Consider the following 27450-nt stretch of genomic DNA (forward strand, 5'->3'; position numbering starts at 1 on the left):
GAATAGTGACCTATCCATTACATTTAAGTTATATTCTATTATACATGTATTCGGCAGCGAGTAGTCTTTATACCAAGTTGGACTAGGGTAAGTCACCCTCATAGTCCAAAAACTACGTGTCTCCGTAGGTTTGTAAGTCCCCTATGAAGGCATTATTTCTAATGATCACGATAGTCATGTATTTATTACCTTGGAACGTCATATTGAGTAATCTCGATAGTGCGTATACATCGGACTTCACAGTTAGCTCATGTGGCTTTATGTCGGTTATTAGTAGCTTGTACTGTCATATTCTAGTGCTTTTGAGTAGGTTCCCAGTTACATTTCAATATTCAATTTCAGCATATTATGTACTTGGTCATTTCATTCTGTTTAGTTAATGTTAAGTATGTTCTTTATATCCTTCAGGCACATATTATATCATTTACTAGTATGTTTTATTTCAATTGTGTATATATTGTTCAAAATTTCCTATCCTACATGTTAAGAACCTTTCATAATGAGGGATGGTGATTGTGGATATTGTAAGGTGATAAGTTAACCAAATTCCTTTTTTAATGTAGAATTGCTATTGATTGGTATGTTCCACTTATGGTGGTCGTGCTTAATTTTCATAATTGTTATGGACTTGGCCTTCTCGACATTTTTTTTAATTGTAGTATCATCATGTTATGGTATATGTTAATATATAAGGTTAAAGATCTCATGTGATGTCTATATGATCTTCTATGGGTGCTATAATGATATCATAGAAAGTAATTCTTCTGTAATTGTTGACATATGATGATGAAGGACTAAGAAAAGTCCTTATAGAATGATTTTGCATCTTCTGTGTGGCAAACTTAGTTGTCCCTACTTGGTACATGAAATATATTGAATGAGTGTATGAAAAATAGTCTAGGATTTGTAGACCTAAACTAGATACCCTTTTATTAAAGACTAATGTAAAACGTTGAATATGCAAAGAAGGTTAATAAAGAAGCCTTAAAGTGGTAGAACTAAATGGGCCTCCTTCTTGAGTGGAATGATGAATTTGGAGGTAGATGTGTTGAAACGACATGAAACCATCTCTAAGGAATTCATTAGACCTATCCTAAGTGAACCTTGCTCGGCATCCCTGTGGACCCTTTCTTGGGAAAGGTACTATGAGTTGGTAGGGATTAGTTATGGTACCTTCTGTAATACGTTATATGAATGAACTTACTCTATGAGAACCAAGTTAAAGCACTTAGCGGACATGATTATGGGAGTAGCTCTAGTTGAGTAGTAGATTAGAGTATAAATAAACCTTTTGATATCCCTAAAACCATGTGCCTATATGGGATGTGTAATGACCCTAAAGTACCTCTTAGAATAAGAGAGAACCCATGGGTCAGAACAATTGAGCAATTGACCTTTCAGAGGTCTTGTACAAGCCTTAGCTATCATTCATTACATAAGCATTAAAAGTAGTGCGGAATTTAAAACTTTTTTTGAATAAAAAAATAAAAGGAACATCTTCATAAAGGCTAAGGAATAATCTCGTCTTTACAAGCCGACTTAAAGACATGACATAAATAATCTTAGGGACACAACCGTTTACATTTTATAGAAATATATATTAATTTATTATATAAAGAAAACTAAGAAATGGAACTATGCGCTCGAAGATATGAGGAAATAATTAATCTTGAGATAATCTTTCCCAAGCTTTTCCTTCTAGCCTACAACGTTGCTTCCAATAGCTATACTTATAGAGTTTAGAAAAGAATAAGGTTAGTACAAATCATGTACTAAGTATGGGATATGCAAAAAAATGCGAAAAGGGACATTTTAATAAAATAAGCTTTCATGAAAAATAAGTAAAGCATTCATGAATTAGAAATAAAATAACATAAGAATCATCATTGAACACTTAGAGAAGGACTTCTATAGTATTCTCAAAAAAGACCATTTTACAGTAAACCATCCAAAACATACAGTGAACCATTTTGACCATTATAGTGAACTTATTCATTCCGAAACAGTAAAATCGCAAAAGTCAAGCCAAAAGAAGTGAACTCATTTCCGTAGGAGTTTCCCTAACCAACGTTATCCTAAGACTCTCAATAGTAAGACATGAAGGGAACACCCTTACACCTCCTGCAATACACACCTATAAGATCTTTAAGACTACCCATTATAGGTTTACTCCATTCGGGAGAAAAAGTCATCACTTAATAACAAGACATTGGAAGAACAAACAAATAAGACATACCAAGACTTCGCTTTCGGAATGCCTACTTAGTGCAATGAGTAGATGGCGTCCAATTCCACCACCTACCCTAAGTAGTACAATCTTTTAGAAGACTTAGCTCATTAAATTCATATAAGACTCACTAAGACTCCCCTGTCGGAATGCCTACTTAGTGCAATGCATAGATAGCGTCCCATTCCACTACCTACCCTATGTAGTACACTCTTTTAGAAGACTTAGTAGTTTCGTTTCTTTTGTGGGGTTAGCTTAACCGACATATTCTATGAGATATATCTATGAAATCCCGATATTAACACCTATAGGATTAGGTATACTCACTTTCCTAGAGTAAGGTCATTCCCTTATCTTTTACATGGGTTTCCCAATAACTACACCTATGCAGGTACATAGTTAAGGAATAAGGATATTGATGCTAAGTAATTTATTCTCTAGTAACGAGGAGTACTCATCTAAAGAGGTACATTGAAATACAATATCTCAACTCACGACGTGTAACCACCATTTCTTCATATCCTCTCAGTGCTAAGCATAATTCCCAACAGATTCAAAATATTATATTCAATACGTTAAGGATAACTAGTTAACACCACATCTCAACTCACAAAGGTCATTAATCCTGCGACATGTCTTACAAAGCTCTTAGGATATAGTGAGGTTGCTACTAAGAACTTCATATCAACTCACGAAGAGTATTCACCGTAATACTCCCCCTCTGACTCAACTTAGCTTCATTCATTCGTTTAAGCGTATGCGTGTGTATGTGAGCACACCTTGAATATAAAAATCATTTCATTTACATTAACTTCTATACATTCTTAGACCTTCATTCATCACATAACACACCTTAACATGCTCAACATATATATTACTTCATTTAGGAATAATCTAAGCAAAACGTGCAATTAAAGCTTATTGATACACATTACAAGAACCATCTTCATAACCATTTAATTTCACTCGTTAGGCCTTCAAAGCCATATTCACAATACATGCCAAATATATACAAATACATTAAGTAAAGACCGCACATAGAAGTTGGACCACACCACTCAAGAGCAATTCAAAATAAGTATTATACAATAAAGCCAATTCACCATTTCACTAATATTTTACCGCCTAAAATAAATTCTTAAATAATTAATCAAAATAATTCCCTTAGGGTAGTAGCTAAATCAAAATCACAACATAAGGAAACCAAAGTTCATACCCTACACCAACATGTTCATTTAACACTTTTCTTAATCTTAAAGTTGGAAATATGCATAAACATAAGTTCATTAGGGCTTTGTTATTAAAATCATCAATCACTATAATAAACATATTTTAATCAGTAAATCTCTTTTACATGAAGACCCATGACTAGAATAAAAAATAGAAGAAAGTAGAGTTTCAAAACCCCTTTTTGAAATCTTTTAGAAATGACTCCTTGAATGGAAGAGGGTTCAAGGATGACTGCCATACCTCAAATGAGAAGGAAACCCACTGATTTTGATTAAAAAAAGCGTCCAACCATACCTCCTAGACCTTCCTTGAGTTTTAGCTCCAATGGTGATTTCGAGAGAGTTTGTTTTTAGAGAAAGAGTTTGATTTTGAAGTGAGGGGTCTTATCGAGGTCTAGGTCTTAAAAATAATTTAATATACCTTAAAAATACTAATATGGTCCTATGGTCATAAAATATTTGGGGTGAATTTACAAAACACCCCAAGCTAAGGCAGCAGACGTTACAACTTTTGCAGGTCACCAACGACGCCTCTCAACCACGGACCATGCTTCGACGTCCCGTTGATGAGGGATCATGGTTTGGGTATGCAACTACCAAACCTACAGGAATTCATGTGCAACCAACGGAAGATTTTGATGAGCCATCATCTGGTTTACTGGCTGTCGACTGGCTCGTCAATCGACATTGTTTTTGGCAGTTTTGTCTTAGAGTTGGGGTTCTCTTCTAGGGCCCATCGTGGGTCCTAGGTGGGGTCTTACCATGAATTTACATGCCTAAACATAGTATTCTATGTCTTAGGAACATCCCACATCAATTTCAATTAAAAAGAACACATAAAACACAATCAAATACATCAAGACACATGAACAATTTCTAAGACACACCTTCCGAATGTCATCGATGTTCTTGCATGTTTGACCTACAAACTTAACCAAAATTCACACACTGCCTAAAAACATAAATTTAACTCAATTTAACACAATATTCACTCAAGAAGCATTCAGTAAGCTCTAGTTTGCATTACTACATTTCCCTCACTTGGACAAAGAGGAAAGAAGGTATGAGTTTCTTTCCTCTTTGTCCCTTTCCCAAGATACCCCTTAAGATTCAAGATATTCATTTCTAAAACTAGGATTTTCCCCCTTTTTGCATGTCCATGTGGAGGCATTATCTATATGGAGTGCATGTGGATGTGTTCACAAACCATAAGAGTCTCCAGTACGTGTTCACACAGAGGAAGTTGAATCTATGTTAGCAGAGATGATTTGATCAGTTGAAGGATTATGACATGAATGTACACTACCATCCAGGTAAGGCTAATGTTGTGGCTGATGCTTTGATCAGGATGAGCATGGGGAGTACAACCTATGTTGAGGATGAGAAGAAGAAGTTGGCAAAAGAGGTACACAGACTGGCTAGACTGGATGTGCTATTGGTTGACTCTACTAGTGGGGGTGTTTCAATTCATCCTAGTTCTGAATCATCCTTGGTAGTTGAAGTCAAGATGGGTCAGCATCTTGCTATTGTGTTGATGGATCTGAAGGACTAGTGCTGTTCAAAATTAATGAGTCTTTCCCTTTGGGAGTTGATGGCAAACTTAGATACCAAAACAAGCTGTATGTACCAGATGTGGATGATTTGCGGACCAGGATTGTGGAAGAGGACCATGGTTCATGATATTTCATACATCCAGGTTCCAGCAAAATGTATCATGATCTTAAGAAGATCTATTGGTGGGATGGAATGAAGAAGGACACTGCAGAATATGTTGCTAAGTGTCCCGATTGTTAGTAGGTTAAGGAATAGAATCTTAAGCCTTGTGGTCTGACTCCGATTATTGAGGTTCCGACTTGGAAGTGGAAGGGCCATTAATATGGACTTCGTGGTTGGTTTTCCGAGGACTAGGAGGCAGCATGACACATATGGGTTATTGTGGATAGTTTTACGAAGTCTGCTCACTTTATCCCTGTGAAGTCTACCTACAGAGCCAAGGATTATGTGATACTTTATATTGATGAGATTGTGAGATAGCCTTGGATTCCTTTGTCTATCATTTCAGATAAAGGATCTCAGTTTACTTCAAATTTCTAGAGATCATTCAAGAAAAGATTGGGCACGCAGGTGTAGCTAAGTGTTGTCTTTTATCCTCAGACTAATGGGCAGGCAGAGCGCACCAATCATACATTGGAGGACATGTTGAGAGAGTGTGTGATTGACTTCAATGGTAGCTGGGATGACCATCTTCCACTCATAGAGTTCTCGAATAATAATAGCTATCACTCCAGTAAAGGGATGGAACCGTTTGAGGCACTGTATGGTAGGAGGTGTAGATCTCCATTTGGGTTGTTCGAGGTTGGAGAGTCATCCATTTTGGGTCCAGAGCTTATTCATGAGGCCTTAGAGAAGGTTAGAGTGATTAGGTACAGGTTGGATACTACTTACAGCCGATAGAAGTCATATGCAAATAAAATAAAGCGCCCCTTAGAATATGATGTTGGTGACTAGGTTTACTTGAAAATATCACCTATGAAAGGGGTGATGATATTTTGTAGAAAAGGGAAGCTTAGTTCGAGGTATGTTGGGCCATATGAGATCCTGAAACGTGTGGGTGAGGTGGCGTATGAGGTAGCATTGCCTGCGGAGATATCTTCTGTCCATCAAGTCGTTCATGTCTCTATGTTGAAGAAGTGCCTAGGTGATCAAATATCGATTCTACATGTGGAAGGTTTGGGGGTCGATGAAGACTTGATTGATGAGGTACTTGCTAAGATCTTAGACATAAAGGTCAAGCGGATGAGGAACATGGAGATTGCCATAGTGAAGGTATTATGGAGAAATCATCTTGTAGAGGGTGCTACGTGGGAGACTGAGGACGACATGAGATCCCGATACCCTTATCTTTTAAGCTCTTGAGGTTAGTCTTCCTACTCTTAAGTCTATGTTTCCTTATCTCTCCGTATTTTTTTGCTATTGCCTGACTGTGCATAGTAAATTATGTTATGATCCGATTTGCATTACGATATGTTAGGATAGTTTCATTCGGGGATGAATGTTCCTAAGGGGGGATAATGTAACAACCCTAAAAATATGAATAAGATAAATACTTAAGGTGTAAGGAATGCTTGCGATTAGACCAAGGTTCACACGGATTGATACGCATAAAAACAAACCTCAGATCCCTTACTACGACTAGGCCAACTAACTTGAGGAGTTAGTTGATCTTGGAAAGGTTGGAACCAACCAAGTAAGGCTCTCAAAAATGAAGATTTAATAGAAGGAGTCTTTACCAGACTTAAAAAGAAGAAATCATAAGTTTTGAGGTCCCAAGGGTATAATGGTCTTTTCCAGGCCAAGGGTAATATCCTAATTACCCTAAGGAATTAATTAATTAATTAATTAATTAAATTAAAGAACCAATAAGGCTCAGGTTGACCCGAAATGGTCCATTTCGCAAGGGCCACTCTACCCGAGTTAGAGCCCCATTGGAAACAACAAGTTGGTGATTTAATTAATATTTATAATCTGATTTTTTAAGGGCATAATGGTCCTTTAACTAAGATAATTAAATCAATTTTTTATTTAAATTAATAAGGAGTCCTAGTTTGACTAATTCTCAAACTAAAACTCCTATTATAAGACTACTCTCTCATGATCTCTTTCTCTTAGATTTGTCATTCTCAATCACGTTTGTTTTTGCCAAAAACAACAAAAAACAGAAGTAACCAAAAACGTTAAGCCAAAGAAAAGTTTTCCATCGAGTGGTGTGGACGTTGAGGAAGCTTAGATTGATTTTGTAGAGGGTTTTTGTCTGCAAATTCATCGTTTGAACATTAATTAAGGTATGAGTTTCTTTACTCTTTGTCCCTTTCCAAAGAGACCTTGTAAGATTCAAGATATTCATTTTAAAAATTAGGATTGTTCCCCCTATTTGCATGTCCCTGTGGAGGCATTATCTGTATGGAGTGCATGTGGATGTGTTCACAAACCATAAGAGTCTCCAATACGTGTTCACACAGAGGGAGTTGAATCTACGTTAGCACAGATGGTTTGAGCAGTTGAAGGATTATAACATGAATGTACACTACCATCCAGGTAAGTCTAATGTTGTGGCTGATGCTTTGAGCAGGATGAGCATGGGGAGTACAACCCACGTTGAGGATGAGAAGAAGAAGTTAGCAAAAGAGGTACACAGACTGGCTAGACTGGTTGTGCTATTGGTTGACTCTACTAGAGGAGGTGTTTCAGTTCATCCTAGTTCTGAATCATCCTTGGTAGTTGAAGTCAAGAAGGGTCAGCATCTTTATATTGTGTTGATGGAGCTGAAGGACTCAGTGTTGTTAAAAATGAATGAGTCTTTCCCTTTGGAAGTTGATGGCGAACTTAGATACCAGGACATGCAGTGTGTATCAGATGTGGATAATTTGCGGACCAGGATTGTGGCAAAGGACCATGGTTCATGATTTCTATACATCCAGGTTCCAGCAAAATGTATCATGATCTTAAGAAGATCTATTAGTGGGATGGCATGAAGAAGGACATTGCAGTATATGTGGCTAAGTGTCTTGATTTTTAGTAGGTTAAGGCAAAGCATCTTAAGCTTGGTGGTCTGACTCAGATTATTGAGGTTCTGTCTTGGAAGTGGCAGGCTATTAATATGGACTTCATGGTTGGTTTTTCGAGGACTACGAGGCAGTATGACTCATATGGGTTATTGTGGACAGATTTACTAAGTCTGCTCACTTCATCCCTGTGAAGTCTACCTAAAGAGCCGAGGATTATGCGAGACTTTATATTGATGAGATTGTGAGGAAGCGTGGGATTCCTTTGTCTTTCATTTCAGATAAAGGATCCCAGTTTACTTCAAATTTCTAGAGATCTTTCCAGAAAATCGTGGGCACGTAGGTGAAGCTTAGTGTTGTCTTTCATCCTCAGACTAATGGGCAGGCAGAGCGCACCTTTCAGACATTGGAGGAAATGTTGAGAGCGTGTGTGATTGACTTCAAAGGTAGCTGGGATGACCATCTGCCATTCATAGAGTTCTCAAATAATAATAGTTATCACTCCAGCATTGGGATGGCTCCGTTTGAGGCACTGTATGGTAGGAGGTGTAGATCTCCATTTGGGTTGTTCGAGGTTGGAGATTCATCCATTTTGGGTCCAGAGATCATTCATGAGGCCTTAGAGAAGGTTAGAGTGATTAGGGGCAGGTTGGCTACTACTTACTGCCGATAGAAGTCATATGCAGACAACAGAAAGCGGCCCTTATAATATGATGTTGGTGACCAGGTTTACTTGAAAATATCATCTATGAAAGGGGTGATGAGGTTTGGTAGAAAAGGGAAGCTGAGTCTGAGGTATGTTGGGCCATATGAGATCCTGCAACGTGTGGGTGAGGTGGCCTATGAGTTAGCATTGCCTGCGGGGATATCTTTTGTCCATAAAGTCTTTCATGTGTCTATGTTGAAGAAGTGACTAGGTTATCCAGCAGCGATTCTACATGTTGAAGGTTTGGGGGTCGATGAAGACTTGTCTTATAAAGAGGTACCTGTTGAGATCTTAGACAGAAAGGTCAAGCGGTTGAGGAACAAGGAGATTGCCATAGTGAAGGTATTATGGAGAAATCATCTTGTAGAGGGTTTTACGTGGGAGGCTGAGGACGACATGAGATCCTGATACCCTCATCTTTTAAGCTCTTAAGGTTAGACTTCCTACTCTTAAGTCTATGTTTCCTTATCTCTCCGTATTTTATTGCTATTGCTTGACTGTGCATACTGATTATGTTATGATCCGATTTGCATTACGATATGTAATGATAGTTCCATTCGGGCAACATGTTCCTAAGGGAGGATAATGTAACAACCCTAAAAAAATGAGTAAGACAAATACTTAAGGTGCCAAGGATGCTTACAACTAGACCAAGGTTCACACATATTAATACGTGTAAAACCAAACCTCAGAACCCTTACTACGACCAGGCCAACTAACTTGGGGAGTTAGTTGATCTTGGAAAGGTTGTAACCAACCAAGTAAGGCTCTAAAAAACGAAGATTTAATCCAAGGAGTCTTTACCGGACTTAAAAAGAAGAAATCTTATGTTTTGAGGGCCCAGGGGTAAAATGGTCTTTTCCAGGCCAAGGGTAATATCCGAATTACCCTAAGAAATTAAATAATTAATTAGTTAATTTAATTAAAGAACCAATTAGGCTCAGGTTGACCCGAAATGGTCCATTTCGCAAGGGCCACTCTACCCGAGTTCGAGCCCCATTGGAAACAACAAGTTGGTAATTTAATTAATATTTATGATCTTATTTTTTAAGAGAATAATGGTCCTTTCACTAAGCTAATCAAATCAGGTTTTTATTTAAATTAATAAGGAGTCCTAGTTTGACTAATTCCCAAACTAAAACTCCTATTATTAGACTACTCTCTCGCTATCTCTGTCTCTCAGGTTTCATCATTCTCTCTCATGTTGGTTTCTTCCAAAAACAACATAGAACAGAAGTAGTATTAAGAGTTCTTCACAGTTTAAGAAATCACATGAAATTTTAAGAAAAACAAAGTAACCAAAAACGTTAAGGCAAAGAGAAGTTATCCGTTGAGTGGTATGGACGCTGAGGAAGCTTTGACTTATTTAGGAGAGAGTTTTGGGAAAAAAATAATGGTTTTAATATCAATTAAGGTATGGGTTAATTTCCTCTTGGTCCCTTTCCCAACAGACCCCTTGAGATTCAAATATTCATTTCGAAAAATAGGATTGTTCCCCCTTTTTGCATGTCCCTGACAATAGCTCCCATTGAACTTTAGGTTGGGTATGTTTGATGGTACAAAGTAGGGATGAAATTTGTTTTCGTGATGATTATGTTTAAGTATGCATGTTCGAAATTGTGTGAATAATGATTATGTTGTTTTAAATCATGTGAAAAAGGTGATGTGCGTCTGCAACGTTTGGCAGTGAAGTAGTCACTGTTTTGGGACGTGTAAAGGCATGCTAATTCTTGTATTTTATGTTCTAAAGTTGTAAACAATGTGATGTTCCTATGGTGTGTGAAATTACAAATTTTGAGTGAAAGCGGTTGACTAATGTAACTACTAAACTACACCTAACAATGCACTAAATGCTTGGTGAAATGCCCTAAGAAACTAACATGAAAAGGTTGATGAAATTAAGCTAAAAATTATGAATAAATTTCCATCTTAGTGTACTTTAAATTTCTTTAAGAAAGGGAGTTGAAATCTGGAAATTTAATTCATTTAAAAGAGGTGAGGCCACCAGGATTCGAACCTGTGACCTCACCCTTTGGGTACTGGATTTTGCGAGAAAGGAAAAGAAAAAGGGGGCTGGGGGAATCAAAATTGGGTTTGCTAGATTAGTACGAAGAGAACAAGAATTAAAAAAAATAAATGGGATGCGTGAGAATCGAACCCACGACGTCCAGGTAGAGAGTGAAGGAAGAGAAAGCAAAGAAAATAAAATGTGAGGCGTGTGAATCGAACCCACGACCTCAAGGTTGGAAAGGAGAATGACAAAATTAAATAAGAAAACAAAGTGATGTTGTGGGGGCTCGATCCCACAACCTCACTGCCAAAATTCCTAGCCTAGTGAACTTAATTTAAAAAATAAAATAAGGAGGCTGTGGGGTTTGAACCCACAATCTCCCAATGCTCTAGCGAAATTTAAAAAAAATAAGGAGGCTGTGGGGGTTCGAACCCACAACCTCCCAATACCCTAGAGAAAATTAAAAAATAAAATGGAAGAGGTTGTGGGAGTTCGAACCCACAACCCTTCGACCAATTTAAGAGGGAAACCAAGTAGAAATTTAAAGGTATAATGTTAATGTTGGGGTTCAATCTTGAGTCCCAATGTCATGGAGATTAAAAATCAAATCAATGAAAAATGTAAATGCTATATAAGTGATTCGAACTTGGGTTTCCTTGCCCAAACTTCAGTAGTGATACATGTCATACGTGAACAAAATATCCAATAATAATGTCACCTACTTAGATCAAATATTATATCTTGGCATATATACAAGATAAATAAGTCTTGTACAATATAATCTTAGGAATGTACAAATCACTCAATGAACTATGAATGAAGCCCCATGGCTTGTGTGTATAGACTCATAAATCTATCATACGTTCAAAAGTAAGTGAACCTAAGCTGTATGTAAACAAATGATGAATCCTAAAAGGGTTGTGTATGAGTGTAAGATACACTAAATTGATAAGTGCATTGGCATATGATGAGATGAACAATGAAATGATGAAATGAACAATGAAAAGCAAGGGTGTTAAACACACTAAATGGCCAAGTGCATTGGCATATAATGAAATGAACATTTACGTAATAAGAGTTAGTAATTATGAAAATCAAAGGTGCTAATGTTAATGAATGCGGTGACAACATGAGATGAGGGGAAATGTAAATGATTAGAACAATCTAAAATGAGCCTAAGTAAATATCACCAAAACGTTCTCACCTATGAGAGTGTAAGATAATGAGAAAACCAGTCTCTATGAACACTTTAATAAAGGTATTGAGCTTAACACACTTAATAGTAATGATGAGATGAGATATCATGTAATGAGCTATGACGACCTAATTCTAGAAGTCAGCTTACATGACGTATGAGATGAATGGAATGGAACTTCATACTGAGCACATATAGGCTAGATATGAGCGGTGATGCCTTCTTTCAGGAAGGGTGGAGGTTCGCATAACTCTCATGAGGTGAGACTCTCTGTCTTGACGGGTATGGGTATCCTTATGTATGCTAGTATTCGAACCTATACAGCCAATATAGGGATCTGGCGGGGTTAAATTCCCATGTACCATAGCATGTTTTGGTTAACTTTGGCCTGTGATTCCACCCTTTTCGGTGTGAGGAAGACACTAAATTTCATGAAGCTCACATGATATATGTCGGTTAAAGTTAAAGTTCCTAATGAATGAATGAGGACAACCTCAAATGATGCACACAATGAAATAAATGATAATAATAGTGTTAGAATAGTATAATCAAAAGGTGAGTTAGATTCAAGTAATGACATTAGGTCATTCTTGGTCATTGCACAATGAACCTAATGAATGTCTTAAACTACATCCTAGGTATAGCTTGTGTTTACTGGCCTACGAATGAAATGAAATGGAGCACGTATGAATGAATGAAACAGACTCCGTGTTTGTTAATGAAGACTCCCTAGTTAAGGTCCTATCTGTTGAGCCCTAATTTCTGGGATGTCTTAATGATAAGTCCATGATTTTAAGGTGTCATGGAATATGAATGCAAGATATTAAAGAAGTTATGTGCTACATGCAAAATGTGTTGTATGCTATATGATATGTGCTATGTGTAAATGTTATGTGCTGTGCACAAATGTGAAAAGTATGATGACGTATGTTATTCTCATGGCATAACTTTCCTATTCCAAATCTCGAAAGCTCACTGACTTTCCTAATCCAAAGATGGAAAGTTCATTGACTTTTCTAGTCCAAATTTGGAAACTTTCTTAATTTCAATTTGGCAGGTCCACTGACTTTACTTCCAAAAATCATGTTGTTAGGAAAGATCTATTCTTTCTCATGCATGTCTGTGGTGTGTTCTTGCATATACCCATACTTAGTACAAGTGTGTACTAATCCTATACAAACTCTACTATATTAGGTGTAGGCACAAGTGGACGATAGAGCTACAAGATCATCGTTGTAGTTATCCAGACGTTTGACATTTATCCGGTTTTGGTAGGTCCTCATTCTTTCGAGGATGCTACTGTTTTATATTCTAGCTTAGTTTTAGAATTGAGCCAATGGAGCATGTTCAACTGGCATTTCTTTCATGTTTTTATTTGTACTATGTATTGGTGCCATTTTTGCAATTATACACTTAATAAGAATTGAACTATTTCTTTCAGTTGCTTATCTCTTTATGTTAGATGGTTGATGGTGACAAATACGTATTAATGAGAATGTTTTTAAGTATGTTAAGAAACAAAAAGTTTCAAATTTTCCTCAAAAAAATTAACCTATGTAATGGAAGAATGACGTAAGTAGGCTTGTCTGCGACCTCTGAGAGGTCAACGAGCCGGTCTCGTCTGGGTTCTAGATTACGGTCGTGACAATCCCACTTAGTGACCCTTGAGTAATCTCTTGGACTAAGTACACTCATGCAATTCTACCTGGCATTCATCATGTCAAAACTTAACTTTAACTTGCTTCTTTAACATAAGACCTTAAGTCATCTAACTTCATATGCAACACATGATAACTCATTCATACTCTTCATATTCAAAACATCCTTGAAGAATTTAAGAACTATAATTTGATACACCTTAACAAGAGAGCACAGGTTGACTAATAATCTTTATCATGCCATTATGATGACTTCAACAGCCATCTCAGAAATTCTGCCATCAAGACACTCATAAAAAAGGATAAATACAACTCATACTATTATGAAAGACTCTTAATAATTACAAAACTACTAAGGATTTGGTCTAAAGCTTGAACAAGAACAAAAAGGAAAGATGAGGATATCAACTATCTTTCTACTCACTCATTGTCCCCCACTTAGAGTAAAGACATCATCAAGGTCTCATACTTACAAGCACTGTTATGCTTCCCACAAGATACGAACTCATACTACTCTTAACAGATGATCATGAAGGCTAAACATCAATTCTACTAGTCAAGCATAACACTCTCCTCTTATGATACAAGCTTAGAAAAACTCTCTTAAACACCACCCCATTCAACTCTTTGGCAGCACTTAACTCAATCTTCTTGAACAAAACTCCCTTACTAGGTATTCATATCACAATTCCTCCTTAGAAAACTAAGAAAGTCTTTACATTTGAAAGAAATACATAATAAGTGTTTAAATAAAGAAAACTAAGAAAGAGAACTGTATCCTCGAATATATGAGGATATACTTAGTCTTGAGAGAATCTTTCCTAAGCTTTTCCTTCTAGCCTTCAACCTTGCTTCCAAAACCTATACTTATAGAGTATTGAAACTATGGGGTTAATACAAATAATGTATGAAGTACGACATATGAAAAAACATGTGAAATGGGAAATTCTAATATATTAAGTTTTTATGCCAAATCAGTAATGCATTTATGAATTACGAAGTAAAACAATATAAAAATCATCATTTGACACTTGGAGATGGATTTCCATAATTTTCACAAAATGGACCATTTTACAGTAAACCCTCCAAAACATACAGTGAACCATCTTGAGCATTGCAGTGAAATAATTTATTCCCAAAACAGTGAACTCCCGAAGTCAAGCCAATAGGAAGTGAACTCATTTCCATAAGAGTTTTCCTAAAAAAGATTATACTAATACTATCAAAAGTAAGACATGAAGGGAACGCCAATACACCTCCTTCAGTAAACACCTAAGAGATCCTTAAGACTACCCATTATAGGCTTACTTCACTCGGAAGAACAAGTTACCACTGAATTACAAGACATTAGAAGAACACTCAAATAAGACATACCAAGACTTCTCTTTCGGAATGCCTAATTAGCGCAATGAGTAGGTGATGTCCCATTACACCATCTACCCTAAGTAGTACACTCTTTTAGAAGACTTATCTTATTAAATTAATATAAGACTCAATTATACTCCTCTTTCAAAATTCCTATTTAGCGCAATGGATAGATAGCATTTCATTCCACTACCTACCCTAAGTAGTACACTCATTTAGAAGACCTAGTACTTTCATTTATTTTGTGGGGGTTATCTTAACCGACATAGAACATAGGATTTAGAAATGGAATCCTTATATTAACCCCTATAGGATGAGGGATCCTCACTTGCCTATAGTAAGGTAATTCTCTTAGCTTTTACAAGGCTTCCGCAATAGCTACACCTACACGGGTGCATACTTAAGAGATAAGGACATTGATACAAAGTAACTCATTCCCTGTTAATGAGGAGTAATCATGTCAAGAGGTACATTAAAATACAAAACCTCAAATTGCGAAGTGCAACCACCCCTTATTCAAATACTCTTGGTGCTAAGCATAATTCTCCTATATTTTCAACATTATATACTTTAGGTTAAGGATAAGTAGTGAACACCACATTGTAACTCACGAAGGGCATTGATCCTCTGACCTATCTTAGAAATCTCTTAGGATGTAGTGAGGTTGCTACTAAACACTTCATCTCAACTCACGAAGAGTGTTTACCCCAAAACTCCCCCTTCGACTCAACTTAGCTTCATCAATTCATTCAAGTGTATGTGTGTGTATGTAAACACACCTTGCGTATAAATATAATTTCATTTATATTAATTTCTATAAATGCTTAGACCTTAATTTATCACATTACACACTTTAACATGCTCAACATAAACATTACTTCATTTAGGCATAATCCAAGAAAAATATGCAATTCAAGCTTCTTAATACACATTACAAGAACCATCTTCATTACCACTTCATTTAACAGATTATGCCTTCGAAGACATACTCATAATACATGTAAACAATATCCAAATACATCAAGTAAAACCCACCACCAAAAATTTGTACCATAACACTCAAGAGAAATTCAAAATAAGAATAATAGAATAAAGACAACTCACCTTTTAACAAATCTTTCACAACATAAATTCGTCAATATTTCAACATATTAAGTCCATTAGGGCAGTAGCTAAATCATAATAACAACATAAGGAAACCAAAGTTCATATCCTACACAAACATGTTCATTTAACCCATTTCTTAAACTAAAAGTTGGAAATATGCATAAAGAAAAGTTCATTACGGTTTTGACATTAAAATCATCAATTAATACTAGAAGAAACATGTTTGAATCATTAAAACACTTTTATATGAAGACCCATGCTTAGAATTAAAACTAGAAAAAAGTAGAGATTGGGAATCCTTTTTGAAATCTTTTAGAAATGACTCCTTGAATGGAACAAGGTTTAAGGATCAATACCATACCTCAATAATAAGGAAACCCGGTAATTATTATTAAGAAACACGACCATCCATACCTCTTAGACCTTTCTTGAGTTTTAGCTGCAATGGTGATTATGAAAGAATTTATTTTTAGAGAGAGAGAGAGAGTTTTCAATATTTGAAGTGAGGGGTCATGTCTAGGTTTAGGTGTTAAAACTAATTTAATATAACTTAAAAACACAAAAACTATGGTCCTAGGGTCATAAAACATTTGTGGTAAATTAATAAAGCACCCCAAGCCAAGGCAGCAGTCATGACAACTTTTGCAGGCCACAATCGACACCTCTAAAGATCGGACGTCGATGAAGCCTCGTGGTTTGGGTCTGTAAATCCCAAGACAGCAGGCATTCATTTCCAATATAAGGATCAGATCTACGATACGTCGTCTGGTCTACTAGTTGTCAACTGGCTCGTCGATGGGCAGTAGTTTAGCACTTTTGTCTTAGAGTTGGGGTCCTCTTCTAGGGCGCGTTCGTGGGTCCTGGGTGGGGTCGTACCCAAATGTTAAACACCTATACATAGTATTCTAGGTCATAGGAACATCCCACTTCAATTTTTATTAAAACAAACACGTAAAACTCATTAAAACACATCAAGACACATGAACACTTTATAAGACACACTTTTCGAACGTCATGGACGTTTTACCTCCAAACATAAAAAAATTCACACACTCCCTAAGAACATAAATTTAATTCACTTTAAAGAAAAATTAACTCAAGAAACATTCACGAATCTCTAGTTTGCCTTAGTTCGTTTTAGGGTGTTACAGATAAGTCTTAGTTCCACCCTTGTAAAGTAGAACATCTTCCATGGTGTTGGGTTTTTATAACCTGATTCCATGCCTAGATAGTGTTGTATATGTCGGTTAATGCGTATTCTCATCATGTTGGATGTTCACATTAGTTGTAGGATAGGTTCTATAAATTATGAGTAGTGTAATGGTACGCTATCTACCCGTGACAAATGTAGGCTTTGAGGATGCTAGAGTGAGTTCCCTAGGTCTTCCAACACCATCATGTTAAGTCCCCCAAATGCATGAATGTATCTTTAGGGTCTTTAGTAATGAATGTTGACTTATTATGGTTTTGTTGGAAAGGAAATATCCTTATCTTTGGTAGTCTTGGAGAACACTTAGGTCTGTATTGAAGAGGTTGTATGGGTGGTCTCTGGATGTCTCAGCTAGGTGTGTCTTAAGATCACCTTTGACAGAGGGTCTAAATGTGTAAATGAGTTTCTGAATACTTATGTCTTTACCTTAAAGATTATGTGAGTACTATCTTATGTGGTTGGTGTTTGACTTGTATTGTGTCTCTTATACTTGGTTTATTAGATTTTTATTAAAGGTGCATGAAAAACATATCTTTAAGTAAATGTCTCTTTTTGAATGGTTTTCTTTTATGTTCACCATACTTAGTGTATTAATTTTGCTAATTCCATATGTTTCTCTATGTTTACAAGTGTAGGTGGTTGAAACTGAGGATTCCTAGAAGTCAAAACTTGGGAAGTAGATTTCTCAAGCTTGGTATGTACTCGTACGTTCGAGGACATGGAGTTTTATCCTTATTTTCTTTCATTAAAGACTTTGTATTAGACTATGAGTTTCTTTTCACTGTAAAAGGGTCATGACCCTATGATAATGAGATGTGTCATAGATGGTCACGACCTGCGCGTTTACCGTAGAAGTTAGGGTGTTCTTGGGCCATGACTTCACCTCTAGGAGGTCTAGTACAAGTCATTTCGTATGGTTCATAGCATATACATAGTGAAAAGTAGTGTGAAAATAAAACTTTTAACAAAACATTATAGTATCTTTACTAACATTTTTCATTAAAAATCATAGGAAATACAAAGTCTCCATCTCATCAAAGCTTAGACACGAGAATACTTGGGACACGACCCATACATCAAATTATAGAAATACTTAGTCTATTACAATACTTCAATATAAAAGAAACCTAAGATAACTATGCCCTCGAATCAAGAGAGGACATACTTCAACTTTACTTGAAAGATGCTATAATCGAAGCCTTGATTCCTGATTCTCTTCACCTATCAACCACCATAGAGATAGAAATATATATGGAATTAGTACAAACACATGTACTAAGTATGTCATAATGATTAAAAATAACAAAAATGGACATTTATTGTAAATATGAATCTTTTAATTTAAATATAATAATATAATGATAAGAACAACATTTTGTACCTTAGAAACACATAATATAACATTTAAGAAATTTATCACATTTTTAATGACCACTTTGAAGTGAGCTAATTCACTGCTACAGTGAATTGCTTCACTGTGAAATCCTTTATCTTTACTTCGGACACTTTCTAGCATGTAATCTTCTCACGACAAGCTATACTAAGACTCATATAAATAATACAAAGAGAGACCGCGCATACACCCTCTTTATGGACAACTAAATTGTCCTTAAGATCACCTATAGTTAGATCTACACACTCACAATACACCAAACACATGACATGTATAATATGACATTCTCCTTACCAAGGGTATCAAAAGACATACTTAAGTACTTCTAGATGAGAACACCCATACACCATCTTCAAGGTTACCTAAATAATACTTAAGACTTACTAACCTTAGCTTAATCCTAAAGTATCAACCAACTTCCCTAACTACGGTCATTCTCAATACTTCCCTAGATAAGACATGAAGATATCATCCCTTATGCTCCCTTCACACTTTAACTAGGAAATCCTTAAAGTAACTATAGATTAGGAACAAATTCACTTACATGCTTTCTAACATAGGTTATTTCATTAGTGTATTAAGATTTATTCATCACACATAAGACATTCAAGTAATGGTCATAGAGAAGACCTAGGAACTCTTACTAACATTTCCAAAACCTAAAGGTGCAATGTCTAGGTAGCATCCCATACCACCACCTAAACTTCATAGACTTCTCAAATACTAGTAGGTATCCCATAAGATTAGAATAAGAAATAATCGACATAGACCGTGGTAGAAAAGCATGGACTACGGAGTTGTAACCTACTCCAATAGAGGGTGTTCTAATTGCAAATGGTAGAACTTGGACACATCCCATGTAGGCACATGGTTAAGTAATATCAAAGGTGTACTTTGTACTCTAGTCTCGTGCTTCACTAGAGATACTTCACTTACCATACTCACTCGGTGCTAGCCTTTGTTCTCATAGAGTAATTCACATTAAGGTTCACATGAAGAGGTTCCATATCTAGTTCATAACATAATCACATTCACCATACAAAAGAGGTTCCCTAGGGATGCCTTATAATGGCGACGAAGATAGCCTAATGACTTTCCTATGGATCATATGATTCTGTTCAATCCAACCAACCTTAAGTCCACCATTCATTACAAGAAGGATACAATTACAACATCCTACTTCAAGGTTAATAACCTTACCACTAGGTTCAAGGTTTAACATAAAAGACCCTCATAGAAATATTCAAGGTTTGATACCATTCATACATACAAGACTAAGAGGATTTAGCATACTAAGTGAAGACATCTCATATGCACATTCATACATGCATCAAGAAAGCTACACAAGTCTACCATACAATACACAACATTGACTTCACTTTACCACATACCATATCCTACTAGAAGCACATAGGAAAAAACATTATCATCTCTAAGTAACCCTTTATACTACTATAACATCATCCATTTAGTCATCATAAGACTCAATAACCAAATAGGAAGAAACATGCACCTACTCTAATTGTAGACATATAAAGACATAGTCATAGTCTAACATGATCACCTAATATAAATAGTAGAACCACATACTTTCACATTAATTAACATGTTGGTAGATATGATAAAACATCACTTAATTAACTACACAAATCATCATAATACTTCAAGTAGTTGCTGACAAGGCCATGATCGTCATAATACATAAAGGAACACAACATTCACATAGCACCTCTACCATAATTGGACCATACAAATCACAACATAATTCAAGAACTAAATTACATAAACTAAAGAAAATTAGGGCAGAGTATCCCCAATCCACTCTCTCCACTTCAATCCTTACCTAAATCATCTGATTCAATGCCAATAGGTTCTTACCCATGGCCATGATCATATATTCAATACAAAAACCATAATGCTCAATGAAACTTGATAAATTAAATATCGATATCAATTTAATACAACCTATACATCAATTAAATACAATGCTTACATCATTCAATAGCCCATACAAAACTACAATAGATATCATAAGCATTAATTCAATATCAATTCAACCACAAAGTAGTAAAAATCTAGGTTTCATGAATTAAATTTGTTCATACGTTAATTGAGTTAAAATAATCTAATTAACATCAGTATTATAAATATAGAGCGATTATGATATTATGATGTATTCTTCAGGGTTCAAAGTCTCATGAGGCCAAATATAGTAGATACCTATTTATCTGTGTGAGTCGCAACATATATATGAGCGAGAGTCTATAAAACGATAGAAGGTTTACTTGCTTCATTACTCCTTTGTCATTCCATAGAGTTGAGTTCTATAATTGTCTTTTCCTAATATCTTCTCTTTTATATACAGTATATGAATACAAAAATTATACCCCCTAGAGGAGTGGAGAATTGAATAGTGAATGAGGGAGTTCCTCTCCAAGTTAAGAAATGTCTTCAAGGTGAACAAGTCCCTATATCTAATCAAAAGAATGAGTTTCTGGTGATTCCCCTGGACATGATCATTGAGTAGGTAGAGGAGCTCTTGTTTCCCTAGCCTGAGTTATGATGGATAAAGAAAATAGAGATGTGGGGCCTAGGGTGAATGCTCTTAATATTACAATGACCTCTATGTTGATGAATTTTTGAGGATGAATCCTCCTACCTTTCTTTTCTCTAAGGTGGGAGAATATCCCCAAGAATTCATGGATAGTAGCCCTAGCCTGAGTTATGATGGATAAAGAAAGTAGAGATGTGGGGCCTAGGGTGAATGCTCTTAAGATTACAATGACCTCTATGTTGAGGAACTTTGGGAGGATGAATCCTCCTACCTTTCTTTTCTCTAAGGTGGGAGAAGGTCCCCAAGAATTCAAAGATAGTGTTTATTAGGTGGTGAGTGTTATGGGGTTAACTTCTAAAGAGAAGGCGGAGTTGGCTTCATACCAACTGAGGGAAGTTGGTCATGTCTGGTAAACCTAATAGAAGGACAATAGACCGGTTGAATCGGGTCATATAGACTGGGAAAAGAATAAGAAAGCATTCTAAGTACTTTCCTCGTGCAAAGAGAGAAGTTAAGGTTGAGGAGTTTATTAACCTTAGGCAAGGTAACATGAGTTTTGAGGAGTATTCCTTGAAATTTACCCTGTTGTGTGAGTATGCTCCACCTTTGGTGTCTAACCCTAGAGATGAGATGAGTAGGTTTCTGACCTGTGTTGTCAACCTTGTGAAAGAATAGTGTCATATGACCATGCTCCATAATAACATGACTCTATCTGGACTTATTGTGTATGCTCAATCCATTGGGGAGTCTAAGCTTGAAAGGAGGGGTAGAGGCATTAAGAGATAAATAAACGATGGGCTTAGTCAACCTAGGTTTAAAAAGAGACCTCCAAACCAAGATGTCCCTAATGCTCCTAACATTAGCAACGAGAGGGGCGGTGGTTCTCAAAATGTTAAGCCTAGTTGCACTACTTATGGAAAAAAGCATTTGGGAAGTGTCTAGCAAGTACTAGTGGGTGTTATGGTTGTGGAAAGAATGATCACAAGGCGGGAGACTGCCCTACTATTTCTACTAGAGGAAGAGATGTCAAGCAAGCTCCTTATAATGGTACGGATGTAGGTGAACAAAAGAAGACCATTTATATATTCTCCAAGATAATAAGGAAGCGAATTCGCGTGAATGTTCTGGTAAGTAATAGTTTTCCCTTATGTGCTGTGATTATTTCCATCTAAGTGGGGGAGAATGGTAAATAGATGGGTTGATGGATTTTTCTCTTCTCTCCTATTTTATTAAAGCTTGAGAGTTACAATTTCCTAGAAGCATATTGCATATTTGGGGAGTTTCTTTAGAATAATGAACATAAGCGAACAATGTATATTGCATGTCTGAGTTTCCAAAAGTATCAAATAAGCATGCCATAGTTTTTTCAAATACTCCTGCAAATGTATGAATGAATATAGTTAATGAGAAAGAAATAAATGAGAGTCTACCAAAAGGTGTGCTCAATTGAACTAAATTAATGAATGATAAATTTGGGGTAGACACTCTTCATGAGTAAAGATGTAGTGTTTAATTACAACCTCAATATTCCAAAGAACTCTAACGAATGAAAAGGGGAGTTTTTTGGGGTGGAGACTTTTCTGGAGTTGAGATGTAGTGTCTAGGATCAACCTCATTATTTCTAAGAGTTTTTGAAATATAGGTTAAGGGTTGGATACTCTTTGTGAGTTGAGAGGTAGTATTCAATGGTAACCTATAGAGATTGGTACTCTTTGTGAGTTGAGATGTAATACTTGGTAGTATCTCTTAACCGATAGCTATGAATGTCTAAAACCCTGTGGGGACTTATGTTTAGCAATGAGAGAAATTGAAGAAGGGGTGGATGATCATTGTGAGTAGAGATGTTGTGTCGAATGTAGCTCTTAGATGAGTACTCCTCCTGTAGTAGTTAGAAGTAATTTCCTTTTCCCTTAACTATGATCCGCATAGGACTAGCTATTAGAGATCCAAGTAAAGGCTAAAGAATGATCCTACCAAAGGCATGCGGGATCCCTCATCTGGTAGGGGTTAATATTGGGATTCAATGTTAAGCTATTATGGTCAATGTCGGCTAAAGAAAGCCCCCACTAAACGAATGTGATGAACTAGGTCTTCCAAAGGGTGTACATTCCATATATCCATTTCACAAGTAGGCATTTAGAAGGAGTCTTGGTGTGTCATTGTAATGTTAATGAATGAATGAGTTACTATATGATGTTAAGGAAGTAAGTTGACTTTATATATTTTGTTATTAAAGAATATTGAATGCCTGACTAATGTTAATGAAACATGTGGATTAAATGTCTTATGATGATGAAGGCTATGTACTTGATGAGAGTAATGTGCCTAATCTAGCGTAATTCCTAAGAAGAACTAAGTGGAAGTCGTAGTATGGGATGCTACTCTCACATTGCACTACTATAATTTGGGGGTTGTCTTAGAAGATGCTCTTTATGTGAAGACCTTAAATGCATGAATTATTATTCTAAGTAATGAATGTTGACTTTTTAATATGAAATGAAGTATCCTTGTCTTTGGTAGTATTAAGGAACATCTAGGTGTGTATTGAAAATGGTGTATGGGCATTCTCTTCATGTCTTAAGTAGGTGAGTCTTAGGATAAATTTGGATGGAGGTTCTAAATTACTAATGAATATTTTGATGCTAATGGGTACGTGTTGATAATAATTGAAACATTACCTTGTATGCTAATGATGACTTATATGATGTTTTGTACACTTGATTCATGAAGGATTTCTAAAATAGCATGAAAGTATGTTTCAACAAAATAATATCCTCTTTAAACATGTTTTTGCATATTGCTATACATAATACAATGTTTGTACTAATTCCATACTCTTCTATATTTCAAAAGTTTAGGTGGAGATCAAGTGAAGACTCTTAGAAGCAGAACCTAGGAAAGTCGATTATCTCAAGATTGGTATGTCCTCATATATTCGAGGACATGATCTATGTTTCTTTTAGTTGTTTCTTCAAATGACCTTGTATACGACTTAGTATATTTCTTTCAATAAAAAGGGTCGTGAGCTTATGATGTTAAGACGTGTCTAAGTTGGCTTGTGATTATGAGACTTGTTCCTTAGTTTTTATAAAAGAGTTTCTTTTTAATGATGTTGTGCAAATTTTAGTTCCGCACTACTTTCATACATATGTAATGAATGATAGCTAAGAGTCTTGTACAAGACATACGAGAAGTCAAGTATGCCGTGTATCTTCTAGGGGATGCTCCCCGGTCATTATAATAATATAACAAGTTAATTTAAATCATACATAAGTTCATACCTCAACCATTAGTCCTTCATACTCATGTGACTTACTTTACAGGCCTACTCCAGGTATACATGTGCAATACCATGATATCATCCTATAATACTACCTGTGCGAAGTACCTCTCTTTGGTAATTCTTGGTCATAGTCAAGACCTAGGTTTAGATGTCATCTTAACATAGTCTATGTACATGGTCTATTCCAAAGATTCTCTATTGAATAAGGGTACTATACTTCTAAGTAACTGACTAGCTTTTAGGAGTCATATATCCATGAAAATAGGTGGAATGGTGTATAGCATGTGTTTAAGGTGATTCATGGTCGAAACATCTACGTACGACTCCCCAAGGACCAACCAAGGTCCCTTGAGGAGGACCCTTGCAAGTTGATGTCAACAATGTCTAGGCAGTGTGCATCGACGAGATGCAGGCAACGATCCGTGTATGGATCGACGGGGAATCATATCCAACTGTCAACAAACAGTTATAAAAATGGAGGAAACCCCCGCCTTCACAGTATCTGACCAAGACAATGGTTGTGTAGGATTGAGGGGGGACCAACCGTCGACTAACAGAAGGCCAATCGACGGGGTTTCGTCTCTGACGGTCAAAGTTTTCCTTCATTTTTTGATGTTGTCTCATTTAATTAGTTAAGGCTGTTAGGAGGTAAATTAGGGGTTTAAGTGAATCTAACTAAGTTAATTGACTTCCCTTATAAAGACCCTAACCCTCATTAATTGAAACACAACTCACCAAAATAAACTCTTTTCCTTCTCTGTTCTTTCTCTCTGTATTTTAAGGCAACATGTAAGACTAGCTAGGGAAGGTATTTGGGGGATGTAAAGGGGCTAATTCACCATCATATCTTCATCAAACGTTAAGGTATGAGATCTAATTCACCTTTGAGACTTCTTCCCTCAAAGGGCCTCTTCAATGTATTTCCAAAAGTTGAGTTTTATTGTGGGTTTCATTCAGTTACGAAATTGATTTTGTGAAGTGGGTTGTTTATGGTTTATATAATTTATAAATAAAAATGGTTTTAACTTGATTATGATCAATTGTTATGGTTTAATTCAAATTGAAGAATATGATCCTTAACCCTTAACTCTTAACCTTAGGTTTTATCTTGATGTGAATTAGTTTTGGATTGATTCAATAGACTTGATTATTTGTTAAATAACTATGATATGAAGTTATTACATTATTCATGAACAAATTTGGGTGAATTGTCGTCGTTCATACTAGTTCTTGAGAAGTGATCTAGGTTATTAGAATTGACCTATGTATCTTGTCTTAAGCTTTGAGTTAGTATTTAATTATGGTGTAGTGATTCTTCTGACCTTATTATCATGTTGATTATTCAATTATGTTGATGTGAAAACATAATTCGGTTCAGATTTCGGTTGATGCTAAGACCCTTATGATGAACTATGGAAGGGACTTGATAAGTCTTGTATTTCCTATTCCTTACTTCAACTCGTGGTTAATTGTGACTAAGTCATGTTGTTGTGTTGGAGTATGCCTTATTTAGGATTGACAAGATGGTACAATGTTGAATTGAAATGTCTTGATTATGGTTGTGAGGTTAATTAAGGTGTACATGTTATATGGATGGTAAAACTTATCAATGTGCCTTATTGAGAAGTGATATGTAATGCATTAACCTCATTTATATGAATTGTGATGAAAGTACTACACTCATGCAATTCTTATTCGGCTATCATGACGATGTCATTTCTCCGGTTGTAGATAGGAATGTAGTTTGTGTTCCCGCTCCGAATATGTTAAGTTCTTTTATCAAAATCTACGAGGATGTAAATGATGCTGTTTTATTACTATCTATAACTATTAACTAGTGTAACCGCATTATTTTCATAACCACCGTTTTTACTCATTGAACTAAACATGTTTGGAGGTGGAACACCAATTGCATCCTTACCTTCAACAACATCGTCCTTGTTTCTCTAGCCAGGTGTCCTGCGAACAGGAATCATGAACTACACTTTGTTTCCATCGAAAATCGTAGAAACAGCATAACCACCTTCTCCAACACCGATTTAACTTGTAGACCTCAACATCATCGAAGCAAAACCGGAGAAAATACATTATTATATTGCAACAAATTTTATAAGGAAAACTTTAATCGATCCTTGTTCCCATCATCATACACTTAGAATTACAATTTATGCGGATACAAATAAGAATCAGAACTATACAGAAAATAGCCCTTAAAAATCTTTGTAAAAGAAGAAAAACTAGAGTAAATAAGTCTCTACCTCACCTACTTTGAATCACCACATTACTCTCCACCAAAGAAATTTACTATTATAGACATCAACAATCAAATAATATAATTTCATCCAAACGTATTAAGAATATTAGAAATATCTACATTAGAAGAGAAATTAGTATAAATAAGGCAGGAGATAAGAACTTGAAACACCAAAAAAAAATATTATATATTTTTCAAAGTCATGTTTTAATTTTTATCGTAATAATTAAGTAGACTAACCAAAGCAATTTATGTTATAACTATTGAAAATTGCACCAACAATTTCTTACATTAGGAAATATTACTGTTACTGTTAATTGACTTTCTTACCTTCATCCAAAAATATGACGGTTTGACAAAGTACATTCTCAAAATAAACTGATACTACTTGTTATTTGTTATTTCTGTTAGCCTTCATAAATTATGCTCAGACCATCTTGTTTTTTTCTTGTTTCTCTAAATATATGTTCTAGCTTTTAGTTTCTATTTTATCTATTACAAAACATGAAACTGTCATTTTTGGTGTTTTCAGCCACAATTAATCTAGTGCTATTTCCCGAGGTATATTCATAATTTAAATTTAATGAGTCAATCATAAAGTTCTTAATATTAAATACAGTATACTTCTTAAATTATGTGTTGAATATCTTCTTGTTCACAAGTTTAATGCTAGATGATTATTTGTAATTTTGAAAT

This window comes from Solanum pennellii, chromosome 1 (assembly GCF_001406875.1).
Source record: "Solanum pennellii chromosome 1, SPENNV200".
NCBI classification, from domain to species: Eukaryota; Viridiplantae; Streptophyta; class Magnoliopsida; order Solanales; family Solanaceae; genus Solanum; species Solanum pennellii.